Below are 24058 nucleotides of genomic sequence, written 5' to 3'. Positions count from 1 at the left end.
AAAAGGAATACTAATGAATCTAAGATATAGCCAGCCCAATGATGTTGTGTGCTAGCCCAATATGATTGTATGCAATTCATGAAAAACCTTTTTTTTTTTTTTTTTTTTTTTTTTTTTTTTTTTTTTTTTTTTTTTTTTTTTACAGAGCCACAAGAGCAAGTAATGATAATGGATCCCACGATCACTTAGAATTGGAACTTGGAAGGGAGCTCTAACTACCTGAGTTATCCCTCGCTCTCATAAAATACTATTAACTATGATGTGGTCAGTCGCACAGTTAGGGACTTGGGTTTCAACAATGATCAAATAGGGTTACTTTGATGGTTGAGGATTTTTATTGCAATGGAAAAAGGGTTGTTATAAACGAAAGGTAAAATTAATGAATTATTTTTTAAATAGTCAAAACAAAAGAATGGGTGAATTGAAAATGAACAATAGAACTTTGTTTTTAACTATTTGATGTTACTTGTGTAATCAGTTAGGTTATTCTTATGGACAAAATAAGGTTACCATTATAAATAAGTTACTCATATTAATAAATAACTTGGTTTCAAAAAAGAAAATTAATAAGTAATTTTTCTCTTCAAAATTAATGTAGCCACATCATATGACTGGGCATAGGAATGTCAGTGGGGCGGGTCAAGTAGGAGACCCGCCCCATCCCTATTGGGGTGGGGATGGGTCCCAGGTTGGCGGGTGGTGGGCGGTGATGGGGATAAAAACCATACCCGTCATGGGCGATGAGGCAAGGGTGGATTTTAGGTTGTACTCGCCCCATCCCCGCTCAACCCCACCCGCCCTATCCCCACCCCATACCCATCTATATATTTTCTATTTTACATAAACTTTTTTATATGAAATAGCGTAAGAGTATATACATAACTGAGCACACATAAAACTTGTTGAAACTCCAATGTAACATGTATTATACATATGAATTTATAATTAAAATATACTGATTAACACTTCATAACTATTAAACACTGTTATTCATCACCTCACAAAAATACTAAACAAAATAGATTTAGACAATAATCAAATCACTCATTACTTATTACAGTGCATAACATTCAAGTATTAGTAATCTACATCAGTTCTCTATATAATTCAACAATTGAAATGTAGGTACCAGATATTGTAATCAATATACTTATAATTATAGTACCTATCACTAGTATTGCTTCTCCTTTTAAGTGATTGCTTGAGATCTTCAAATAGCATAAGCAAGGAAGTGTGATTGATGTAGTAACGCTTAGAAGTGCTCCTACAAGAGACATGAGATACCCAAAGAAGGGAACAACCAATGCTACAATGACTTGGGAAGCTACCAAACTTGTCCTTAACAAAATTTTGAACCATCTTTTCTTGTAGTAATTTGGGAACCAACCCTCAATAGATTTCACAATGGGTTCTAACATCAATGCATATTTTGATAGCGGATTCACCAATGTTGTATAGATTGCAATCTTTGCGCTAAGCTTGTTAGTTGGAAGGTTTAAAGTAATTTGAGAATCTACTTTTGAACCATACATCAGATACCCTATAATTGCCATTGAACCGTAACCAATTGTTGAACAAAGGAAACATAGAAGTAGTACCTACAATTGACAAATAAACACCAAATGATTGAATATTAACACAATTGGGAAATATCAAAGAGCTATAATAATCAATAGTAATTCTTAAGATATTTACACAACAAATGTGCAACAAACTTATCATCCAGATAATGTAGATTAATTATTTGTACGTCTACACAACCTAATCTAATTGTTCATGTCCGTGTAGGAAAGGATACTGTAAAATCAGAGAAAATTAAGATTGAAATGTGGGCCGAATAATTTAATATATGTATAACGTTGTGACGTGTTAAGAACACTGTCTTAGAAGCAAAATTCGGCCCGATTATGGTGCAATCGGAGATGGCATTACCCCCAAGATTTAACACAATGATCCCTCTTAATGTGCACTCAAAAAGAGAGATTAGGAACTCACAATATACTCAGAAGTAATTTAGAGGAAAATTGATTTTTAGAGGAAGAAGATATTTATTCCTTGTACAAAAACGGATTGAAAACTCGGTTTTTAAAAGCCTTAAAAAGGAGTAAAGATAGAGGGCGAAAATCGTGGAAACATTTTGAACGAGTACAATACATGTTACAAGCTTCGTAACGGTCTCATAAACACGCCAAAAAGGTAGCCACACTACACCGGACAACGAAGCATGGGAATACCCCCTTCTAGCCCAGAACAATAGGAAAAACACTTCAAACAACTAACCTTAAACCCTCATATAAAAATCAAGTAAAACTTTCTTCCTCCACCAATTTGGGATAAAACCCCTTTCTTCCAATATATAAAACAAGTAAAACTTCCTTATTATCTTACAAATATGGGGATTATGGGACAAAGAAGCATTATTTCCAACAGTCCAAGTGGCGAATGTATTATATTAGCTCTTGGATAGGTAGTAGGTACATGACATACATTTATATGCCATAAAATTTGTAGTTCTAACATTATTTAGCTAGTATACCTAAGCTTGATAATAATTAGAGTAATTTTGAGTTTTTGACTAGGAATATTAGTATTTGGGTTTTATGTTTATAAAATCTAATTATCTATTTTGGTCTTGAGATGACATAAACCAGCCTCCACTAGTAACTAAAATCCTAACCCTAATGAAACACCATCCCTTACCATCTACTAACTTTCGAGAAGAGATGAATTTTTTATTCTTGTATTTAGTACTAACATCAAAAGGTAGCTTACATTTGTTGCATGCCCAGAATTCATAATTGGGTTCTAATTTATGAAAATTAAATTTTCAAACTGTCTAAGGAAGCACACATCAAATTCTTGTCATATGTCAATACTTAATTACACTCATGTAGTTAACTTTGTATCTAATATATATTCAAATATTCACACATGTGTTATGTGTATAAGGCAAATTGAATACCTCTATATGTAGAGTAGTAAACATTAAATCTTTACCTTTGAAAATTGTCGCTTATTTTTCATGGAGTTGTATAAGGAAGGAAAAACCGGATGAGCACAATAGCAAAAACCATATAAGCTAGCAGTGGTAGGAATCCCGGACCAAATTAGGAGTTCATCTTTGCCATGAAATCCAACTCCATCAAATGCGCCAACACATAAAATTGAGACAATGATTATAACAGAAGCAAGAACACCCGTAGCAGAGATGTAAGAAAGGATACTTAGGTCATCCAAGTAAACCGACGGAAGAATAATAAGGGCAACAATCAACACAAAACTCTCCTTTCCTCCAAGATTTAACCCACAGTAGGTGCCGAGTTTGAGATTAGGCAAAACGTTATGCAAATTGTCTCCTTCCATTATTAGGAAGCCTGTAACAACCAAGTATAATTCCGCAAACATGAAAGTTGAAATGATTGTTCTTCCCATTTTCCCAAATGCACGTTCTCCTATATCAGGGTATGTTTTGATGCTTGAATCAAATTCCATGCAATCTTTTATCAACAGACTCAACCAGCCACCTGATGCTAGGGCATATGGGACTGACAATATTCCTATCCCTATATAGAAAATTTTAAAAACATAATTAAAGTTTTAATTAGAAAGCCCGGTCAAGAGGCAAATTATTTTTTCTATAATTATTTGTGTAGCATATGAAATAAATTGTCTGCGTTGTAGGCAGGATAAACCATGGGCACAAAATATGTAAATACCGGATATATGAATATTCTATGGTAGTCATCCTTAAAATGACTGTCATTATACTAATTTTTTATTGGGTGATTTTTTTATATAGTTTTTATGTGAAAATCGATTATAAATGTTTTTCCTTATTACTAATTTATTTTTAATATTTTCATAACTAATTTATGAATTGTTATTAATTTCAGTAATAATAAAAATTGAATTTTGTAAATTAATTAGGAAGATTATTTAAAAAATAAAAAAAAATGATTTCACAATTAATAAATGAATTTAAAAATTAGATAAATGATTTATAAATTTTAACTTTAAAAAAATCAAAATTAGCCAATTAATAAGTAGTATGATGGTAGTCATTTTAAGGATGACTACCATTGAATCATCCTTGGATATATTTTGAAAATCGGATTAGTGAAGTGACGAAATATTAAAATGAATGGGTCAAAAGTAAGTCAAATTAAAGTAAATGTCACCGCATCATTATTTTTTAAACAAAGTCACTCCAAAGATGATGCACCATGGTAGACGAGGCATATTTTAGTTAGGGTAGGTAGAGTACAACTTTTAAACTGGAATTGCCCCCAGTTTGAATTGGTTGTTCCCGCGACCAGAAATGAACATTTATTATAACAAAAATGAACATTTAGTAATAAACATATTTGAAAGGTGGGTGGTCCTTCCCAACAAATATGAACATTTAGTAATTGAACATATTTGAAAAGTAAGATTGAAACTGCAAATGTATACCAGACAATTGAGATGAAAATTTTGTTAAATAATAATGAACACTTTTATTTTATGAAAAATGAGTTCCATATCAAAAGAAAGAAGTATCTAAAACTTGAAATTAACATTGCAACGTATAAAAATGAAAATTTATAATATAAGAGTAAAATAAACAGATATGAAACTGGAAAAAAAAAATTGTACATCTAATATTATATAACTAAACATTTCAGTTGTAAATAATAATGAACATATAATGTTGTTCCTTATTCATCAATATATTTTTAAGCTTCAAGTGAAATCATACGACATGAAAATGAACATCATACTGCATGAAAGTGAACATTTAATTTTTAACATAAAACATCCGTAATACAAATGAACATCTAATTTCATATTTTTGAAAATTGAAATAAATAAATAAATAAATAAATAACTTTTTTTTAATTAAAATGATATACAAATAAACATATAGTTGTATGATTATGAACATTTTGCTAATATTAACCTGGACATCATTAATATACTCTTCAATAGTATAAAACATACGAGAATGAACATATATTGATTATATAATGAATAAAATTGTAAAATATGTTCAGTTAGAAAAAGTTCATTTTTGTTATAATGTTCATTTATGGTCGCAGGACCAGCTAGCTCTGGTTGGGCGCGAGTTCAGCCTATACTAACCGATAGGTAGAGGCAGTGCCACTCATGTCTTTTATGGGCCCTAGGCAAAACCATGCATAGATAAAGGCACTATGTATATCTATAATATTATTAAAACTCAAAGAGAAAACATGCTACCATCATCTATCACCATTTCTTACATATGACTTGGTGCCACATGAGCACTATGTGTCACTTTATGTATCATTCATTCATTACATTAAAATTATTCATATGTGTAACCTTTGCACTTAATAAAATTTTTCCACAAAATGTAAGTCCTAAATAATTGCACATCAAGACATTAATCACACACTAATGCATGGTTGTTGATTCCTTAGATGCTAATTTCCTAGATTCAATACCAATCATGCAATTATACAAAGTACTCTGTGTATTATTTTATTTTAAACTAGCTTAATCCCCGTAATTTAATTTTTTTTTTTAAAAATAACTATATATGACAAATAAAAGTGACACTTTGAAGTAATTTATGTATTATATATGACAAATAAAAGTGACACTTTGAAGTAATTAATATGAATAAAGTTTTATCACGGATTATTTTTTTGGCAAGATTTAATATTGCTCTTTTTACCAGATTATTAAAAAGAAAGAAGTTGGAAAAATATTTTAAATAAATGTGTATGGAAGAATTATGAACAACAAATAAAAAGGAATGAATTTGTCATATAGATAATATAAAGAATTTGGAATGATAATATTATAGTTTTTTCATACATTCACCAAAAAAAAAAAAAAAGTTGAAAAAGGAAAGGAGTTTTGGAGGGAAAAAATAGCACCAAGATGTGACATGTGTTACTCCCGGTATCTGTTTTAGTATTAAGTTATTATATTGATTTTTGACAAAAAGTTACTCCGTATTATTTTATGTATAGTAAAAAAAAATTTATATTATTAGTAATTAAATGTTTTATTATGTATATAGGACATTAATCTTATATTTATTATTATATTTTTATTCACTTATAACTGTTATTGAGTACTAATATTTTAAATTTAGTTTTTATCAAACTTATGAATTTATAGTTATCTGGGGCATCGCCTGGGTCAATAACTAGTTTATAATAAAAAAAAAAAAAAAAAAGATAAAAAAAGTATGCACCCATGGTTGTTGAGTTTTTAAGGTGAGCCCATACTTCTTCAAAATTACAAGATGTGCCCTCCAACTTAAGGTATTTATTCAATCGTATCATCCGACGTTAACCCAACGTTAGTTATTATGTGTTGGAGTTGGTAATGCGACCGGAGATATTTGTTCTCATTTGGTTGTAGACTCGTTTCGCAACAATTGATACATGGTCGTGTGTCTAATAGTGCACGATCGTGTGATATCTCCTGCATATAAACTCGACTACACGGCTGTGTGTTCTTTCCTACACGACCGTGTGATAGCTCTTGCATATAAACCCGACTACACGGCCGTGTGTTCTTTCATACATGACCGTGTACTTCAGCAGACAAGTTTTTACTACACAGTCGTGTTCCCTCACCAAAACGACCGTGTACGGCTGTAGCAAAGACGAAGTTTATATTTATTAGATTTCTTTTGGAGACCTTATAAATATACTACTACTACAACTTTTCACGTACGTTTTTTTCCAAGGAAAAAAAAAAGGAGAAAAACCAAACACAAAAACATAAACCCACCCTTTGAGATCAAAACAGCTCTTGAGTAATTCCACTTTTCGGGTTCGGGTACACGAATTACGAAGGAGAGTTGCGTTAAACTTGTCATCAGGAAACCTGTACCCGGTGGTGGCGTATTTCGCTTCTAAGGCAGTGGATTATGTTCCACGGCGCGAATGTGAGTTTGAGATCTTCAATCAAGTATTTTCCTTTTCATCTTCTCTATTTTGTCATTGGAATCAACAGGTATTTTACCAACATTATGTTAACCCAGGCCAACGTTAGTAGTTATAATAACTTAAAATTACTGCACTTTGGAGATAAATTTCATGCCCAAATCGGGTTAGAGTTAATAAGGGGGTTAACAATAATCATGTATTTCTTCTTCTTTTTCTCATCCGCTTCTTATTAATTCCTTTTTTTTTACAATTACTAACGTTGAGTTGACGTCAAAGGGCAGGGTTGGTTAAACACCTTAAATTGGAGGGCACAACATGTAATTTTGAAAAAGTATGGACACTCCTTAGAAACTCAATAACATCAAGAGCATATCTTAGAAAAACCCAAAAAATTATTACTCCCTCCGTGTTTTTTTAAGTGATACATATTGACCGGCACATAGTTTTAGGCAATTTAATTGACTTAAATAAAATAAGAGGTAAGTGGGGGTAGTGGAGTATTAAAAAATTGTTAATAGTTATTATTAAAATTGATAACATAGTTTTATCAGTATTAAGCTATTTGTTTGTAGTTTTACGCATATTGACTTAATTGAATTGTTGTCTGTGTTTTTTTGTTGGCTTATTCCTAAAGATAGATAGTGAGGTTAATAGTTTATTGAAAAGTAATGAATGTGAGAGGAAAGATATAATAAAAAAAGTAGTAATGGGTTTGGGTGGGGACCATGAGAAGAGAGGATATAATATTTTAATGTGTTGTTTTGCCAAAAAAGGAAATGTATCACTTAAAAAAACACGGCCGGAAATGGAATATGTGTCACTTAAAAAAACACGGAGGAAGTAATTATAATACTTCTTCCAGTCTTTTATTATTGCACCATAGAAGTTGGGCACACTTCCTTTGGTAGTGGGATAAAAGGAAGAGAAAGGGGTAAATGTACAAACTTATCCATGTGATATAAACATGAACTAAAAAAGCAATGGTTAAAAGTAGAGGTACATTGGGTATTTATAGTGTGAACACAAATATTTTATTTCCTAAATTAGATATGGTACAATATTTGTGAAACTTACTTTAAATAGGCAAACGGTGCAATAATAATAATAAATAATAATGGAGAAAGTAATATTATATGGTTGAATACGTCTTTTGGTTTTTTAGACCCTATATACTTCACCTTAAAAAAAAGTTCATTAAAAAAAATTTCAGTTCAGTAAAATTATGTTCAATTTAGTAAAATTAATTTCAATGCAATAACATTAATTTCAGTTCAGTAAAGATAATTTTAGTTCAGTATTAATCAGTTTTTGTAAGGAAGAAACATAATAGAGAATCAGTAAAAATAATTTTAGTTCAGCAAAAAATAATTTTAGTCCAGTAATTTGAATTCAATTGAGTAAATTAAATAAATTCAATATGAATAATTTCAGTTCAGTATAAATAATTTTAGTTCAGCAAAAATAAGGTGAGGTGAATAGAACCCTAGTGAGTAATAATTTAGATTGTTAGTTAAAAAGTGCAACTTCCCTCAATCATTGAAAGATATAAATTAGGTATTATAATTATACAAATTCTTAAATGGACCTGGTTCACACTAATTTATTGTGGACCGCTATCATTAGAGATAATATGATTGTTTTGTTGATAAAAAAAAAAGTCACTATATTAAAATAAAGGTTATTATGTTGAAATAAAAGTCCGTGGGACATTAAAAGCTATAAAAGGTTATTTTTTTAATGATATTTTTAATATTATGGTCAATATGAATAATAAAGATCACTATATTAAAATTAGGTCACGTTTCAACATAATTTCGTACTTTAAGTTCATGATAATATTAATGGTCACACAAGTTTTAAAAAAGGTTACTATGTTAAAAATAAGGTTACTATATTAAAATTAAGGGTTACTATGTTGAATATAATGCAGTTATGTGTGGATAAACCTTAGGTTCACAATAATATTATTGTGAACCAGGTCCACGCAAGATTTTCTGTTATAATTAACCCTCATTGAAATATATAAATTAGGTATAATTAACCCTCAAGGCTCGAGAGGAGGACCACCTAATTGTAATTTCTATAATCTTATACTAAGACGAATTTTTGGGATAGCAAGTGTTATATTTTAATTAAATTTCCTATCTAAATATTTTTGTCTTTGTCATACATCATTTTAAAATTTCTATGTGTACTAAAAACTAGGTACTCCCTCTGTTTTCTTTTATTTGCATCAGTTTAACCGGTACATTTGTCGAGACGCAACGTTGACCATTAATATCTTTCATTGTCTGTTAGTAAAAATTGTAACAAAATTATATTATGAAACTAGACATTATGGTTAATCCAATGATATATTATATAATAACATTTATTTATTTTATAGTAATAAAAACAAATTAAGTCAATCATGGTATGTGAATAGTGCAAAAATCAAAGTGATGCATATAAAAAAACGGAGGGAGTATATTTAAGAAAAAACCATTATTCCCACCAGTTTGCCAAACCCGTGCCATTTCATTTAAGAAAAAAAACCCCCCTATATAAACCCTAACCCTACTTCATTTCACTCACGGGCCTCCTTTTCACTCCTCTTCCTCTCTCTCATTCTCTCTCCTCTCCCTCTCTCTTCTGCTGCTTCGTTTCACCACCACCTTCTGTTGCTTCGTTTCACCACCACCACCAACGTCTTCTTCTCTATCCTCTCTTCTCTCTCGTCTCTGCTTCTCTCTCCTCTCTCTCGTCTCTCCTTCTCTCACCTCTCCCTCTACCGCTCCTAACCACCCACCTAAAATCACCGCCGCTATTAACCACCCCCACCACCAAGACCGACAACCCCCTTCGACAACACCACCGTCGCCCTCCTCGTGATGAAAATATAAGTTTTCAGGTCAATTTCGACCGTGAAAACTCTAGAATGGGCCCCGTAAACTCAATTTCAAGGTATGAGTGTCGTTGAATGAAGATTTGTGTTTTTTTTTTCATTTTTTCTGTTTTTGGGTGGTAAAGTCGTTGGTGGTGGGTTATGAGTCGTGGGTTGTTGGTGGTGGGTTTTCCTGGGTTGTGGGTTGTTCAACGTTCTCGCTGACCAAATTTCTCTATTAAAAGATGCGTTTTAATTAAATGAATAGAGATTGTAGTACTTTTTTTTTCTGGGTTTAATTTTGGATTTTTTAGGGTTTGATTTTAATCAATTTTCTGGGTTTAATTTTGGGTTTAATTTTTAGGTTTAATTAATCGATTTTTCTGGGTACATGCATGAGTGTTTTTTTTTTTTTTTTTTTTTTTTTGAAGCTTGTAATGTGAGTTTTATTAATTTTAATTTGGTGTTTTAATTGTTGCAGGTACTAGTTTATGACTCCACACAGAAGAATCAAGATGTTAATTTTTAATTTTGGAATCATGTTGTTGATGTTGTAATTTTGTTTTTTGATTTTGATGTTGTAAATAATTTTTTTTTTTTTCTGATTTTTGTGTTGTAATTTTTGTTTTTTTTTTTTTTGGTATTTTACAATAACAATTTAATGATAATTATATTTCAGTTGATTATGATGTTGTGTTTATTACATTTAATTGTTTGATTGTAATTTTTGCTTTTTTTTTTTGGAGGAAAAACGAGCACTCATAGCAATCAATATCACCAAAGTTTGATATTCCGTATTATTTCAAGTGAATTAAAAAAAAAATTCTACATGGAGTATTGCCACCGGTTAACCGGTGGCATTAAATTTTGAATAAAAAAAAACCGGGAAGTGACTATTGAACCGGTGGCATTCCATCTAACTATTGCCACCCCCCAAATGCGGACCGGTTCAAAACCGGTGGCATAGAGGGGTTTTGAACCGGTGGCCAAATGTGTTTTTCTACTAGTGTTTTACCCGCTGTCAAAAAAAAACATATGGGGAGAACACAAGCTAAGGGAGAGAAGCCTAGAACACTTTGGGTTAATCAATGCATGATATTACCAGGCATTCCAACACTAATACCAACTAACAAAAGTGATAGATATTATAGGATTACAAAAAGGAATTAAATGCTTAGATGTAGTTTTAATTAGGCAAATTTGTCAAAAAAAACCTTTTAAATGCACAATTTTGCGAGAAAAAACCTTTTAAAAGCTTTTTTGCAAATGAAAACCAGATTTTTAACAATTTAGCAAAAGGAAACCTGATTGTGAAATGTTTTTGTTAAAGACAACCTAATGCCTCTAATTAGCTTAATTAAGTACTAATTTCTTCTATTAATCATCTAATTCTTACTTAACCATTTATTAATTAACTTAATTTATAAATTAAGAAAAAAACCCAAAAACCACCACCCCCACCACCAGCCAGCCACCCCTCCTTTTCCCTCTCCCACAACAACAGCCCCCTCCCCGCAACCGAGCCACCGCCTTGAATCCCCAACTCTCGGTGACCCACCTCGACCACCAGCCGACCTTCCTGCCTTTCCCGCTTACCCCCGGTGCAACCCTCCCCTTTCCCTAAACCCTAACACCGAGCACTTAATGGGTGTTTCCGGTTGTTCTCGCTTATCCACGCATCTTCCCCCTATTCTTTTTCTCTCCTTGAATCACTCCCTCTCCCTCTTTCTCGTCATCGCCGCCGCCGCGTCGCCGATCTCTCTCAGGATCTCCTCCACTCGATGTTGATTCTCTGTCACTTGATGTAGATGTTGATTAATTGAAGAAGAAATCGTTCATGTAGTGATGTTAGGTGAATGGTCGGGGTTAGGGTTTAGGGAAGGAGGAGGGTTGTAGCGGGGGTAAGTGGGAAAGGGAGAGAGACCGGCCAGCAGTTCAGTACGGTGGCTCAGTTGGGGGGAGGGGGCTGCTGGCAGGGCAGGGGGAAAGGGAGATGATGGCTTGGAGCGGTTGTGGGAATGGTGGTTTTTGTTTTTATTTTGTTTATAAATTATTTTAATTATAAAATAGCTAAGTGAGAGTTAGAGGGTAATTAGGAAAAAATTAGAGCTTAATTAAGTGAATTAGAGGCACAGGTTGTCTTCAACAAAAAAATTTTAACCTCGGTTTTTCTTTTACAATAAAGCTTTTAAAAGGTTTTTTCTCGCAAAATGGTGCATTTAAAAGGTTTTTTTTTTGACAAATTTGCCTTTTAATTAAGGGCTACATAATCATTATCTTTAACATAAAGTGAAAGGTTGAAAAAGTGAAGAGTTTGCTACTTTGATGAAATTCTGTTGACCATCAGATTTTATTTTTATGCTGAAATTTGCACTCGCCTCCATAAATGGCGCTGTGCATTGCTTCAATTAAAGGTTGTGTTCTTGGCCACACCTGGTCAATAATTGGTTTTCATTGTTCCATACCACGCCAATTTTTCTTTTCATTTTATGTTCTCTAAGCTAAGAAATGAAAACTCTTACTACTTCCGCTACATATTATTTGCAACGATTAGACATTTTCCCTCTCTACTTTATGTCAAATCGTTGTAACTAATACTTCCTCTATTTCTATTTAGTTGACGCGTTTGATTTAGGCACATATATTAAGGAGAGGAGAGAGAGTGATAGAGAATGAAAAAGCAAGTGGGGTAGTTTGTAAATGCAAAGTAAAAAGTTTACCTAAAAAGGAAACGTGTCAACTAAAAAGAAACTTCCTAAAAAGGAATACGTATCAACTAAAAAGAAACGGAGGTAGTATGTAACAGAGGAAGTATGAAATTTATTTGTTGGAATAGAGAATGTGTTAGTACCGTTTCTTAACCAATTTTACTGAATGAAAAACCTTTTTATCCCTTATCCCCACAAAGTTTCTACTAAACTTTTCTTCACATGGTATAAACCTTTGATTGAGAAAATGGAGGAAAGAATAAGAGAGACTAAGGGAATCCCTACCTATATATGGTTTGGAGATGATAGGAGTAGAAGAGAGACTAAGGGAATCCCTACCTCCAAGTACACTGATCACTTCATATAATTCAAACCTCATTCCTCAAGGATTTGAGATAAGAAATTAACCAGTAAGTAAGCCAACACTTTAGGGTTTGTTTGGCATCATTTTTGGTTTTCAGTTTTCTGTTTTTTTGAAAACTAAAAACCAAAAACAGGAAACAAGAAAATGGTGTTTCCACTTTTTTGTTGTCAGTTTTCAAAATTATCATAATTTTAATAAGTCTAAATAATTTTTTATTCATTATGTGACATATATAATATACTTTTAAAAAACAAAAAACCAAAAAACAGAAAACCACAGCAATGCCAAACAAACCCTTAGATTTTGGATTGGATGAACAAATTATGTTCCTTTTAATCTACAATAATTGATGAAGTGGTTACCTTTAAATCTTTAATGTTCATTTTATTTTATTTTATATATATTTTTTTATTGCGTGTGTGTACAATTCAACCAACCCTTTGGTTAGTTCCCATGTGCATTCTTTAAGTATAGATTGTGATTTAAGGAATAATTGTTAATTTGACCATTTCCATACTCTTAACTTCAAATCCAAATTGTTCTTTCCACCATAATGAAGTTATCATGGGGTCGGGAAACATTTATTGGTTGAATAGTACTTGAATTTGTTCATTTCGTTTGTCACTATTTGTATATCCAAGACAAGAAATTAATTATATACAAACTTTTAAATAAATCGGATGTACAATAAATATTGTACATCCGTTATAAAGTAACCCTTAAAATAAGCAAAAGTTACCCTAATATGGATAAATGTTACCCTAACATAAATAAATGTTACAAAGTATTTATACTTTGTTGATAAAAGTTATCCAAAAAATTGCAAAAGTGACCCTAAATTTGATAAAAAGTGACCCCCGATGTACAGTAAATTACTGTACACCGGATGTATACAAAAGTTATTCTTAATTATATTGGATAAGGCTGGCAAAACCTGACCCGACCCAAAGTTATGAAGAGAAACCCAAACCCGACCCGAACCGAACTTTGACATTAGTTGAAAACAAGACCAAAAGTCCCTCAATTTTGGAGAGTATTAAGTATTATAATGGCAAATGTAATCATTTTGGAAACTAAAAACAAATAAAACACAATACCAAATTGAATTGTATAACATATACAGTATACTACCTCTGTTATACATTATTTGCAACGAAGTTAGTATAACATATGTAACGGAGGTAGTATATCAATGAAGTTAGTAACCTACAACATTTTCTTGAATAATTTTTGCTAAAGAAGTGTAAGTACCAAATATTGCAATCAATATACTAAACATTACAGTGCCTAACACTAATAGTCCCTCGCCTGTCCTTATGCATTTGCCTGAAATCTTCAAGTAGAACAAGCAAGGAAGTATAATTGACGCGGTAATGCTTAAAAATGCTCCAACAAGAGACATGCGAAACCCAAAAAATGGAACAACCAATGCTACGATTACTTGACTAGTAACCAAACCAGTCCTTAACATAAACTTTATGTACTTTTTCTTGTGATGATTTGGGAACCAACTCTCCGTATAATTCACAACAGGTTCTAACATTAGTGCATATTTGGATAACGGATTGACCAATGTAGTGTAGATTGCGATTTTAGAGCTCAATGCCTCAATTGGAAGATTCAGAGTTATTTGAGAGTTTACTTTTGAACCATACATCAGATAGCCAATGACTGCCATGGACGCGTAACCAATAGTTGAGCAAACGAAACAGAGACGTAATACCTGTAGACAAGTTAAAATTTACGACCATTTAATCTCATAATAATATCATGTCTCACAAATAATACCCCTTTGTTGTACATAATAAGAAACAGAAATAGTATCAGTCTTTTTCAATGCAGTAAAAGATGAACATAATAAACTATACCTTCGAAAACTGATGTTTTTTCTGCATCGAGTTGTACAAGCTAGGAAAAACAGGATGAGCACAATAACAGAATCCATACAAACTAACAGTTGTAGGAATTCCTGACCAATTCAGGAGTTCCCCTTTGTTGTGAAACCCGATTCCATCAAACGTGCCAACAGAGAAAATCGACACGATTATGACAACAGACGCGATGACACCAGTAGCAGAGATGTAAGAAAGAATACTCAGATCATCCAAATAAATCGAAGGAAGAATAACAAGAGCAATAATCAACACAAAGCTCTCTCTTCCTCCAATGTTCACTCCACACGTGTCGAATTTCATTTCAGGGAAAAGGTTATGCAGATTGTCTCCTTCCATGATCAGGAAACCTGTTACAACCAAGTATAACTCTGTGCACATAAACACTGATGTTATTAGTCTTCCTATCTTTCCGAATGCACGATCTCCGATGTCAGGGTATGTTCTTATACTCGAATCGGCTTCCATGCATCGCTTTATAAGTATGCTTGTGTAGAATGCAGCCATTGCTACAATAAAAAGTAACAGCAGGCTTAACCATCCACCTGAAGCTAGTGCATATGGTACTGATAGTATTCCAACCCCTGTTATAATATTACAGTAGAATTATAAGAAAAGAAATTAGATCATTGACTTTGTATCAAATCAAAAAGTAGTCTAATTATAAGTGATTCGATCCTCTATAACTCTATTTTGGGAAGAATTTAGTGGGGTAATGAATTTATGAATCCTGTTTTAAAATTATTGCACAATTCTTTTTTTAATTTTTTATTGTAAGGTAAGGAGACATCTGGGATAGACGGGAAAGTAAGGGATTACCCCAAGCGCCCTCACTTGGGCACAATTCGAGTCTCATACCTCTGGAATTTGAGGTAAGATTCTTATTAAATGATTAAAATGAGCCAACACTTCAATAGTTTTATTTATAAACTAATGCACATATATAGTTAAATTTCTTTTGTTCTTTTTCATTTGTTACTTTTGGGTCTTATAATATTCGCCTACTTCTTTGATCATCTTATTTTAGTTTCATAATACGTAAGTAGGATATAGTCATGTGATATAGATACATGCTTTAAAAATACCAAATCTTAATATTATGTGTAAAATGTGCACTAATCACAAAAAATTTAAAATGGTGCAATTAAAAAAGCAGAGAAATAAAGTATTTTCAAAGGAGATAACCTGAAAGGGCGTTAAGGCCATTAAAGAAAGTCTTCAAAAAAGAGGAGTTTCCTTCTTCTTTAAAAGATATATCGTTGGCCTCCAAATGATTCTCCAAAAGAGGGTGGCTAATCATAACTTTTTCATCCTTTATTGTCATTTTCTTACCAATTTAGAAAGAGGGAGAGAGAAACTGAATTTTAAGTAGAAATAAAATGTGAGTAGTGTCAACTGTCAAGTAACTACTTATTTATAAACCTTTGACACTTGGGTAGTTTGATTTGTTTAAACGATTAACACATGGAATTGAGCCGTGGATAATTGTAACAACGTTTTTGTACCATTGTCATTTTGGGTTATTGTACTAGTTTTGTGTCTGGGCAATTGCCCAGGTTGTTGATTTTGTTTTTGTCCTGAATGCCATATTTTAACACATAATTTTGATACAAATCATCATATCTTATAAAAGGCTATTTATCACGTTTGATTTATGATACTTTGACGTAACATACCCTTGATTTATATAAAAACAATATATATTATTATAGAATTATACTCCGTAAAGAAGAAAAAACAATGGTGTAATTCATATGTAAGATACTTCTATGTTATTTCATAGTAATACTAATAAATAAATTATCACTATATAATTACATTTGTGAATGTGATTTAACAAATTTTATTAATTGTTAATATTTTAACACTGAACATGAATTGATGATATAATATTAGCAAAAGTTAAAAAAAATATATAACCACTAGTAATTTGGGATTTACAAACGACATCAGCCCATGTTTTTTAAGCGTTTGACTACACCATAGTACCATTGAAGTCTTTTTTTTTTTTTTTTTTGAAACACCCACAAAGGGGAACTTAGATTAATAAATCATCATTAGCAACAAGCAAGATACGAGCCGGGAAATTATTATTCCACACTCTTTGACCAAAATCCCAAGTACCATTGAAGTCTTAATTATACTCTCATATATCAGATTAATTGGTACTATTTAAAATTACATTTTTCTAGTATAGTACAAATAAAGTTTTTTGAACATGATAAATTTCAATAATACTATAGGTATTAAGGCTTCAATTCGATGGTACTATATATGGTTTTTAATTGTACATAAAATATACCATTAAAATTTAAATTTCTCATAAAATGACCAAAATGCCCCTATGTTGTATGACTATATGAAAATTATATCTCCTTCTATTATCCCCACGCAAACCTACTACATGTCATACTTATTCTTATTAATTGTCTACTTGACGGATACTTGACAAAAAGTTAAAATGTAAAATTTCGATGTCTCGTTTTAGTTGATTAAAAAATGTCATAAATGGATATAAAAATAACATATTTATAAGATATTGTTTTTGAAAGTTATAATCTATTTCATACATATGAAATATTAGAATTCCTATCAGAGATAAAACTCTAAAGTAAATTCTTTATCCTAAGAAATCTATCTTATACTCGCTTAAGTATTTAATACATATGGAAAAAAGTCCTAGCATAAATCAAACTCTATAATAAATTCTTATCCTTTAAAATCTATCTTAAATTCGCTAATCTAACGCCATAGGTGTTGTAATTAAGCTTATTTGTCGTTTACGTGGCGCAACATTTGGCGAAAAGTTAAAACGCTAAGGGCATGTTCACATTTACTTAATTTCAGTTCAGCTCTAATCAGTTCAGTTCAGTTCAGCTCCAATCAGTTCAGTTCAGTTCAGCTCTTAATTTTCCTCTCTCATAAAATATTCATTTCAGCTCAATTCAGTTCAGTTCAGTTCAACTCCAATCAGTTCAATTCAGTTCAGTTTAGTTCAGTTCAGCTCAATTCAGTAAATGTGACCAGGTCCTAAGTGTCAATGTCTCGTGGTCTGGCTAAAGCTTTATATATTAGTTATATGATATATAACATGTTTTGTTTAATTAAATCAAACAATCAAATTAAATATATTAAAAAAATTAGTTTTAATCAAATCTAATAAGCAAATGGACTTATGCTTTATTATGACATATTTACAAGGAATTTGACTTAAAAAGTTACATGATTTCGATGTGAACGTTTATTGAAGTTTTTGGGTCTTAAGGTTTAAGACATATTTTCAAACTTTGAGTTAAATGACTTCGGGCTGAAGATATTTTAAGGAGTTTGGATATACATCTAATTTAAGATATCTTGAGGCGTTTAGATATATATATTTGATTTAAGGCATGTGAGTACGGACTGTTGGATTTCAAAGACTTTAATTTAACATACAAAGTACTCATTTAGCTTCAGATCAATCACAATTGTTTGACTTCTGGATCATCATTTTCACAATTGTTTGACTTCTGGATCATCATTTATATACTCTCTCCATTATACCTAAATAATCAATACATTTGGCTTTTTTCACTATTCAAATACTAATCTGGACCATCATACGTTTTTTTTTAATACTCCCTCCATCCCTAAATAACATTCCTAATTCTAGCATTTATTCCTCACATAATAGAGAGAAGTAGGAATGTAATTTAAGGACGGAGGTAGTAATTTATAATATAAATTTTTTAATTATGAAATAGGTACTCCCTCCATCCTTAAATTAGATGTCTACTTCTCTTTATTATGTGAGTAATAAATGCTAATACTAGGCATCTAATAAAGGGACGGAGGGAGTATTATATTTAAGGCAAAAGCTAATGAACTCCCCGGGGGCGTTAGATAAAATAATTATTAACTTGAAATAAACGTTTTTAAAAAAAAAAAAAAAACAAAAAAAAAACCTTGAAATAAACATTAATTACACCGATTGACACATGATTTTGGTATACATTTTCAAATTAATACGCTTTAAGTACTATATTAAAGGATTATCTAACACGTCGGGGCATTTGTTAGCTAGATCCTTATATTTCCTCTGTTTCCGAAAGTTCGACTCACTTTGCATTTGCGAGGTCTCCAATAAACATCTTTGACCATGAATATCTTCGGCAATGTATAAGTGAAAATTATTAAAAAAGTTGAAATTTGAAAAATTTATAGTAAGAGGAATCTAATAAGATCCCTCATGGTAATTCAAATATATTGTATAAATCATAACATGTAGTCAAAGTTATTTTATTTTGACCACATGAATAGTAAGTGAGTCGATTAGTCGAACTTTCATAAACGAACGTAGTTTTAATATAAAGTTTCATAATATCATTTTTTTTGTATTATTTTTTAACAAATATTTAATCATGTATGTCTAAGGTCAAACTAGTGCATTTGGGCCAAGTTTGACTGTGTCAATTATTCGAGAATGGATGGAGTAATTTTTTTTTTTTTTTTTTTTTTTTTTTTTGTATACCAATATATAAGAAATTATACCAAGTGTTCTCATGTGATGTTTTTAAAATAAATATATATATATATAAATATATATATATATAAATATATATATATATATATATATATATATATATATATATATATATATATATATATATATATATATATATATATATATATATATATATAAATTCATAAATTTCTTGCAAATTTAGAAATATAAATAGTCAAATTTGTACATTGACATGTGTGTCCGTCAAATAATTGCAATTAATTTGAAACGACTTCAAGTTAAATGATTTCAAGTTGAGGATATTTTGAAGCGTTTGGCTTATTGGTTTAAGACATATTAATATCCTGAGGACTTTGTGTTACATGATTTTGAGTTGAAGCTATTTTGAGGCATTTAGATTTATGGTTTAAGACATTAATTTTCAGGATTTTGGTTTAAGGATGATGTGGATCTTTCAAAACTCTCATAAGACTCGCAAGCTATAATAACATTGGATCTTCGGATTTAATAAGAACTACAGAAATTACACGAAAATTATAAGGATAGTACTCTAATTCTCGCACGAATAGAGGGCCTCTTCCAAGTCGCAACTAGAAGATGATCACAAATCGCAACAATTGATGTTTTTGATTAACAATCAAACAAGCAATGCTCAAAGGATTAATTCCCATAACAAAACTCTCTCATTCTTAAACTACTATTATATACACCCATATTTATAGGATGACAAATCGTACAATGATAAGATAGGAAACTAATAATTATATCCTAAAATAAGATAAAAGATTAAGAATCTTAATCCTAATATATCTACTAATCATATTTAACCAACTACTAAATTTATCCTAACGTAAATAAATTAAATAAATAAATATCCTAATGGCTAAAACTCTTAAAGCCTAAACATAGGAAAAATCCTTTCAAGTGAAAGGTAAAAACACATAGGCAAAAATCCTAATAATTAATAATAACTAAAAGATAGTGTAGGCTTTCTGAAAATTCCATGAATTTTCAAGAATACCCATATTGGTCTATTGCTCCCGCATCAAAAGATATTTTAAAGCTCAAATTTGAATATGTGGTTTAAGACATATTTATTTTCAAGGACTTTGAATTAAATGATTTCGTGTTGGGGATAATTTAAAGCATTTGGATTTATGGTTAAGACATATTAAATTTTATCGATTTCAAGTTAAATAATTTTGAGTTAAGGATATTTTACTTAAAGCATTTGGATTTACAATTGAAGACATATTATCTTCAAGGACTCCGAGTTAAATGATGATTTTAAATTGAGGATATTGTATAGCATTTGGATTTACATGCAGTTTGAAGATATACCATTAATCAAGGACTCCGAAATAAATGACTTTTGAGTTGAGGATATTTTAAAGCAATTTGGATTTATGGTTTAAGACATACTATGTATTCCAAGGACTTCGTGTTGCATGAAATTATATTGATTTGGAAGAAACCCATTTTCGATTTGCCATTACTTTAATTCAATTGATTTTTACTTTACGTGTTCAACGAATAAAAATTGGCTTGGATCAATTCGGCATAACAATTTTTTTTTTTAAAAAAAAAAAAAAAAAAAAAAAAACGAAACAAACAAAAATATATTGGTTTAAAATAAAATCGTGTTCAAATTTTGGCAAATCCTTTTTTTTAAGGAAAATTTCACACCAATAATCCAACCTTTCACTCATTCTCCCAGAATAATCCAACCTTTGGATTAACCTTGAATAATCCTAAGTTTGGTACTTATTCTCTTTTACCAAACCTCTTTAACCTGGAACCGGCTGGGAAAGTCAACACAAGACATGTTGACATTTTGGGCGGTTGATTTCCCTCGAAAACGAATTGAAGCTGCTTTAATTTCCCCAACCAACTATGTCACCATCATCATCAATACGAAGGCTGGAGCTTTGCTCACCACACTCAGTCTCTCTCTTTCACTTTCACTTCTTCAATTTCACTCTCACCCTATATTTACTGCTCCATTTATGCGCTCTACCTAAATTTGTACTTGGTACTGTACCTGGCGAATTCAGCGAAGAAGACGTGTGGAGAAGCTGCTGTGGTCCTTGAAGAAAGTGTTTGCGTTTATAGGTACGTGCTTAGATCACCCTAAATTTCTTTCCTTTTATGGTTAATTGCGTGTAATTTGGGCGAATTTGGAATTATGTTTCAAAAAGTGCTCTGCTTTAGCGTTTTTTTATTGTCGTGTAAATAGTAATTGAATTTGGAACTTCATTAGCAATGGGTGGGTAATTAGGGTTATTTGGCTTGTAATTTGAATGTTTTAATTGTTGGTGTGCATATTTGGCTGAATTTTGTGTGTTTATTTGTTGTCTTTGTTGTGTAATGGTAGAGGATGGCTGATCCATTTGCTGTTGTGACTCTAAAATACTGGTTTGGTGGTACTTTTAGAACTGATGGTAGTGGTATGTTAGTGTATGAGGGTGGTAAAGGAAGGACCTTTAACATAGATCCTGATGAATTGTGTTGGTGGTGGTTGGAAGATTTTGCAAAGCAGTGTGGAGGGTATGACACAATAGAAAGTGTGTATTACTTAGTACCTGGGGAGAACTTAAGTCAAGGGTTAAGAAAGGTATACTCTAACTATGAGGTGAATGAATTGCGTGAGTTAGTAGTCAAATATAGAAGTCTTGAGGTGTATGTTATAGAAGGGGTACAATTGCCAGTGTTGGACTTCACTGATCCCTCACAACAACAGATAATCTGTCTTCCTTTGACAAAAGAAGATATGGCACAAAAACTAACAGTAAGGAGGGCCCCACCTAATACTTTATTGATAAAAGATGCTCCCAACCAAAAAGATGCCTCACAAAGTTTGACTCCTTCCTCAACTAATGTAGATAAAAGTATCCAACCTACCATCAATTCCAAGAGAAAACAGATACAACCAAGGCATTCACTACCTCTATCCACATTCTACCAGGGCTCCTCTCAACTAACCCATTCCTTCCCCACATCTGAACTGATTCTTAACTGTGAAACAGATGATGTTGATTTATGGTTAGATAATAGGGGAGATAGTCCTTTAAAGTGGGATGAGCTTGTGGGTGAGTATGAGAGTAGTGGTGAAGAAAAAGATCCAGATTACAACCCAGATATAGATAAAGGGAAAAAAATTGTTGGGGTTGAGGAGGAGTATGATGATAGTGATGATTGTAGTGTAGATCTGGAAGATGGGCTTAATTTAAGTGATGAGGAACATTTGAATGAGGGTGTGAATGATGAATCATGTGGGGATGAGACTGACCTCAGTGATGAAGAAGTAAAAACAGCAAAGGAGAGAGTTAGATCTTGCTCTGCCAAGTTAATAGAGATAGCAAATCAGCTTCAGTTAGATGCAGCTGCAGGGAGATTAGGGACTGTAGAGGGGGAGAGTGATAAAGGGGGTAAAAACCATGTGGAAAAAGGAGATAAATCTACTGATCAGGGGTATGAGAGTGAATATGATAACAGTGATGATGATATGCTCACTCCAAACAACAGTGGAGATGAAGAAGAAAGTAAATCTGAGAGGAGGAAGAGGGCAGGTAGTCTTATAAGTGTAGACACAGATTTTAGTGTGTTCAATTGGAAGGTTGGGCAAAGATTCTCTTCAAGGGGTGCTTTCAGGGATGCAGTAGCCAAGTATGGTATTTTACAAGGTAGGGATGTGAGTATTGAAATTAGTGACATTAACAGAAAACAAAGATTAGGTGTTAGATGTGTAGAGGGGTGTGATTTTTTCCTGTATGGGTGTTGGGATTGCAGGAGAGCATGCTTTGTAGTTAGGAGGGTGAAGCCAGAGCATAGTTGCTGTAGGAACATGAAAAAAAACAGACAACTCAAGTCAGGGTGGGTAGCAAAACAATTTCTTGAGGTTTTCAAAACTAGACCTCACTGGCCAGCAAAAGAAATAATAGAAACTATTAAGAGGGCATTCAAGATTGTGGTGAAGTCAGATGCAAAGCTTTTCTGCAGAGCTTTTTTGGATTGCTCTATGAAGTCAGATGCAATTACATCCAACATGGCTGAGACCTTCAACGGTTACATAATCAATGCTAGAACCAAGCATCTCATTTACATGCTTGAAGAGATTAGGTGTGCTCTGATGCAAAGACTTCTGCAAAAAAGGCTTGAAATGCAAAAGTGCACCTCAAAGCTTTGCCCTAAGATCCAACTAAGGCTAGAGAAAGAGAAGGAGAAAGCTGCTATGTGTGATGTCAGCCCTTCCACAGAGACACTTTTCAATGTCAGCCACTACTATGACCAACTGGTGGTGAATTTGAAGGAAAGGACATGCACATGTAGGAAGTGGGACATGGTTGGCATACCATGTTGTCATGCCATTGCCTGTATTTTCTTCTTGCACCAAAATGCTGAAGATTATGTTGACACCTGCTATTGGAGGGAGGTGTATTTGAGAGCTTATGCAGGTGATGTGTCTGTTTTGTTTTGAACTAAATTAATTTTAACCACATATAATACATATCATGTTAACTAATGTGTAATTATTGGAACAGGATCAATTCCACCATGTGAGGGTAAGAGACATTGGCCTAGGGTCAACTATACAGTGGAGCCCCCCCCAATCAAGATTGGGCCAGGAAGGCCAAGAAAGAACAGGATAAAAGATCCTGCAGAAATCCCTTCCAAACCAGGCCACCTATCTAGGGTAGGTATGGAGATGACCTGCTCCCTCTGTTTAGTGAAAGGGCACAACAAAAGGAGGTGCCCTAACAAAGACCAGCCACCTGTTGGTCAACCTCCTCAAAAAAAG

At 32.2% G+C, this 24058-nt stretch overlaps 1 long non-coding RNA gene and 2 pseudogenes across 2 annotated transcripts; 1 reads left to right on the top strand and 2 right to left on the bottom strand.

Moving 5' to 3' along the window:
* Positions 1 to 1085: 1085 nt before the first annotated feature.
* Positions 1086 to 5254, bottom strand: LOC145594316 (amino acid transporter AVT1I pseudogene; annotated as a pseudogene).
* A 4150-nt stretch (positions 5255 to 9404) lies between these two features.
* Positions 9405 to 10478, top strand: LOC145595855 (uncharacterized). The gene is made up of 2 exons (XR_014103024.1): positions 9405 to 9872; positions 10274 to 10478. It is a non-coding gene; the product is annotated as an uncharacterized LOC145595855 (long non-coding RNA).
* Positions 10479 to 14062: 3584 nt separating this feature from the next.
* On the bottom strand, positions 14063 to 16073 carry LOC145594315 (amino acid transporter AVT1I pseudogene; annotated as a pseudogene). Its single transcript, XR_014102832.1, has 3 exons — positions 15942 to 16073; positions 14733 to 15340; positions 14063 to 14587 (listed from the first exon to the last, which is right to left on the bottom strand). The product of XR_014102832.1 is annotated as an amino acid transporter AVT1I pseudogene (transcript).
* Positions 16074 to 24058: the final 7985 nt, after the last annotated feature.

Source organism: Chenopodium album, chromosome 19 (assembly GCF_948465745.1).
Source record: "Chenopodium album chromosome 19, dcCheAlbu1.1, whole genome shotgun sequence".
Lineage (NCBI taxonomy): Eukaryota > Viridiplantae > Streptophyta > Magnoliopsida > Caryophyllales > Amaranthaceae > Chenopodium > Chenopodium album.
This window is presented reverse-complemented; position numbering and strand designations above follow the sequence as displayed.